Source organism: Heterocephalus glaber, unplaced genomic scaffold (genome assembly GCF_053883595.1).
Source record: "Heterocephalus glaber isolate CG9 unplaced genomic scaffold, H.glaber_assembly_v1.0 deba00000347, whole genome shotgun sequence".
Taxonomy (NCBI): Eukaryota; Metazoa; Chordata; class Mammalia; order Rodentia; family Bathyergidae; genus Heterocephalus; species Heterocephalus glaber.
Genome location: NW_028258143.1, coordinates 60,953,345 through 60,957,500, shown reverse-complemented (window position 1 = coordinate 60,957,500; position 4,156 = coordinate 60,953,345). Strand labels below are relative to the sequence as shown.

Below are 4,156 nucleotides of genomic sequence, written 5' to 3'. Positions count from 1 at the left end.
CTAAAATTTAATCAGGTAGCATCTTATTACCTTTCCCTTGAACCCTCACTGCCTTTAGATAAAACCCATCCAATTTTGTATAGCTTTGTCATGAAATTTTATTTCTATTGAATCAAAATTTGTCTCCCTGTAATTTCTACTTCTTCATGTGTTTGCACCCTTTCTAGTTTCTTAGACCATGCAGAACAGGTCTAATCACTCATGCACACAGAAGTCACTTAAAGATATGAAGAAACCTGAGTATTGACAGGATTTAGCATATCTAATTCTTAACTTTCATAGAAATTGTTCATCAGTTATGGTTCACTGTATAACAAAAAGTGCAGCCATAATGTCCTTTTGCTGACTATAGACTATGATGTTCATACCTGATTTTCTGGGGGGAGGTCCAATAGGAAAACAACAAATAAGAAAAGTTAATGAAAGCAAGGATTAGGCAGGTGCATATTTGTTTAAACATGCCAAGTAAATGCAAATGTGCATGCAAATAAATATATTTCTCAATGCTCTGAAATTGGACACCTTCAAATCAGGTGCATATTTTTCCTGTTTATAGATCAGAATATATAATTATAGTTGTTGAGTCATCAAATAAATGTAAAAGAAGGGGACACAAACAGAAAATGCATAACTTACATGCTACAGCACAAGAAATGCTGTTGTGAAAAGGCTTTTCAAGATCTCCTATAATTAGGGCATGTGGTGCAAATAGCCCTGGAATGAGAGAACCATATGGTTTAAGACCAAAATAAGACATAGTCTTCTATTGTAGAATAAGTTGAAAACAGACAGTGACTTCATTAAAGACAATGGAGAGAAAAAAATCATCCCAATGAGCAGAGCTAAGAGACATACATCTAATTCTCTTTTGATGTTCAAGAACTAGCCCAAGGTAAGAATATTTGAAGATTGGTATGCAGTGACCGATTGTTAGGGGCTTGAAAGGTAAAGGACTGGGGTGTCGGCGCTGCAGGTTCATTGCGGGACGGACGGGAGGGCGGTGCTCCTGGGGGTCTCAGTCAGGGACCTTCCACCTAGACGAGGGTGTCATGATCAGTTCCCTACCCGCGTGCCAAACTCCGGAGGTGCTGACCTACCCCCACCACAATGAAGAATGGCCTGCATCCGGGGCTTCTTGGTCCAACGCCAATTCCAAAGCCTTCGAGCTGAGTATGAGTCAATTGTACAGGAAATCGATGGAGGCCTGGGCACACTTCAGTGGAGTTCGGGCTACATTCCCAGGCCCTGTTTTCTCCCAAAGAAGGCAAAATCCCATCGCTTTTGGAAAGCAGGAGAGAAAGTACCAAGTCCAGAGCAGGAACGATGGAGCCACTTCTCCTTCAAAAAGTCTGAGGAAAAGATCATCTGGGAGGAGATGGGACTGAAGAAGACAGAAGAGACCTCAGCAAAATCAGGAAGTCTTTTCAGAGATGACAGCTCCTGGCTTCAGGTTGAGCACAGCCATGAAACTAGGTATCCCAGCCAAGAGGAGACCAGAGACACATCAAGGATTGAGAACCCAGTAGCCACAAGTGCAGGACTGTCCTGCAGCCATCATGAGCTCCACGAGCTCCACTATCACCGAAGCTGCTTGGCCATGGAACTACTATGGTTACAACAGGCCATCAACAGCCATAAGGAGTATCTAATTCTCAGAGAAACGCTGACATCCCCAGAGGCAGCCCAGACCAGAAAAGAGCTGAGCCTGTGCCCAAACCATGGAGGACAGGCTTGTGAGAAGGTATGGTCACAACCAAGCCCACTGCTGGAAGTCAGGACTACTGGAGAGCTAGACCTTCCAGATGACTCCTGTCAGAAGGCCAGATCACAGCCCTACAAGTCCCCAGAGAGTCTGACCACTACCAACAAAACTACTGCTGGGGCTAAAGGCAGGGAACCTTGTCATAGGAAGTCTGGGCCATGGCTGCCTATACTATCAGATAGCCAGGCTGGAGGGGACAGGGTGACCAAAAGGCCAGATCAAAGAGGATAGACCTTTGAAGGTACCTTCTTGCAGCAGATGAAACTTCTGGAGGACCAGACCTCTAGGGCCCTTGAACCTAGAACTCCCTGTTCTGGAAAGGCCCGGACACAGCTGCCTGAACTCTGTGAAGACCCAGATGTTGAGGACAAGTCTTTCAGAAAGCCAGACCACAAAGAGCCTGACTACCAAACAGCCAGACCACAAGAGCTGAACAGAAGACCACAGCATTTGGAATGGGACCTTGGCGGGGCCAGAGCATGGTCACCCAGACCTCAGGAGGGCTAAATTACCCAAGGCAGATACTCAGTGATAGAAGTCCTGGAGAGAGTGTCCAGTGAGCCTAGTCACAAAGAATGGAAAAACCACAGAAGTGCACTTTGGAGATAAGGCTTCCTGAGAATCTGTCTTCCACAGGATTAGATGAGATGGGAGAGGACCATTGGAGGGGCAGACCATTGAAAACAGGACCTCCGGGTTAGACCCTGGAGAGCCAGGGAATGAACAGGTTCTGATGGGGACACTGTGAAAGGGCAGAAGGCAAGCCCTCATCCTGGTACCAGCTCTACTTTCCGCCCTCACCCCCAGCCAGTGGTGGCTGGTGGGACCCAGAGAGACTAGAGGATAGAGTTGGCATAAATAGAGGGAAGAAGAAAAAAGATACCCTTTTGTCCTCTGCCAGTGGCACAATCCAAATTTCAGTGAAATCCAAATGAAGCAGTTACCTGGGGAAAGTAAAGTGGGAGGCCTGGGGAATAAAGGTTTTTCTTGGAAAAAAAAAAAAAGAAAGGTAAAGGACTGGAAATTTTTTTGTATTAAATTCTTTTATTGGTACATTGTAGGTATACAACACAATGACATTTCTCATTGGGAATTATACCTTTACATGATGCATCTTGGTTCTTATTTTTTCCCCATTCCTAGCCCTCCCTTCACACCCTCCACCCTTCCCTATTTACAAAGACTTTGTTTCCATTTTTTCCATTTCTCATCATTTTTCCTTTCTCTTCTTTCCTTTCCTCTGCCCCTCCCACTACCCCTACCCCTTTGGACCTTTTCTTCCTATTTTACATTATCGATTATTCATTCTAATCATTGGTACATTTTAGGTATACAATATAATGACATTCATCATTGGAAATTTGCACCTTTACATAGTCTCTCTTGGTTCTTATCTTTCACCCTTGCCCAGCCCGCCCTTCAATCCCTCCAGTCCTCCCTATTTACAAAGATTTTGTTCCTATTTTTCCATTTTCTCACATTAATCCCATTCCCTTCTATCCTTTCCCCTAGCCCTCCACTTCCTTCCCCTTTGCCCCTTTTCTTCCTATTTCACATTACCTATTACACATTTAGTCCTTATTTACACTTTCAGTTTCTTGCACTAGAGAAACTATTCAGTATTTATACATGTGTGAAGGACTGGAAAATTTAATGCGGAAAACCATATGAGAAATGTGTGAGTGGTAATGTGTGAAGTTTTGTATTGCATTCTACTGGCCATTAGAAAGCACTTACCACTGAAAGAGATATTGAGTGACCAAGTCTACAAAATGACTTGCCTGGTTGATGTTAGCCATTCTTTGTTATTAGCCACCCCAAAACCAGCATGTGAGTACATGAACAGAACATCCACAATGACAGTGAATGAGACTGTACATGGGTTCATCAGGATGGATACCCATTTATAAGTCCAATATAACTATTTCTGCCTCTGTATTTCAACACTAGGCCTCTGGCATGGTACTATTCCTCTTTGAGAACAACTGGTAACTTCATGGCAAATTTAGCTACACTGGGCCCCATCTATCATAGAAGACTAATAGTTCAGGATAATAAGGATAGATTCCAAGTATAAATTTGCCTGTGCTTCTATAGAACCTTTGCAAGCTCTGCTATCTGGGCACTTATAGAGTACCTTGATCTGTAGGTATGGATCTTAGACAATGAAGTATCCAACAGTGGAACCGTTTCATAGCAAAGAAACAGATTCATGACAATGATATCCACTAATCTTATCCACACTGTCTGGAAGAGTGGACCCATAACTATTGGATCCACTAAACTTATAAACACACCATGCAGAAGCAGCCATCCTAAGAGAGTGTTGAAACATCTTTTTAAAGTCACTGTTGAAGCTTCAGATTACAATCAATGGCAATGATAGGGTATAGT

The 4,156-nt window shown here is 43.4% G+C and overlaps 1 pseudogene; it reads left to right on the top strand.

Annotated features, from left to right (window-relative positions):
- Positions 1-1,114: 1,114 nt before the first annotated feature.
- LOC101719232 (IQ domain-containing protein C pseudogene) lies at positions 1,115-2,463 on the top strand (annotated as a pseudogene).
- The last annotated feature ends 1,693 nt before the right edge of the window (positions 2,464-4,156 follow it).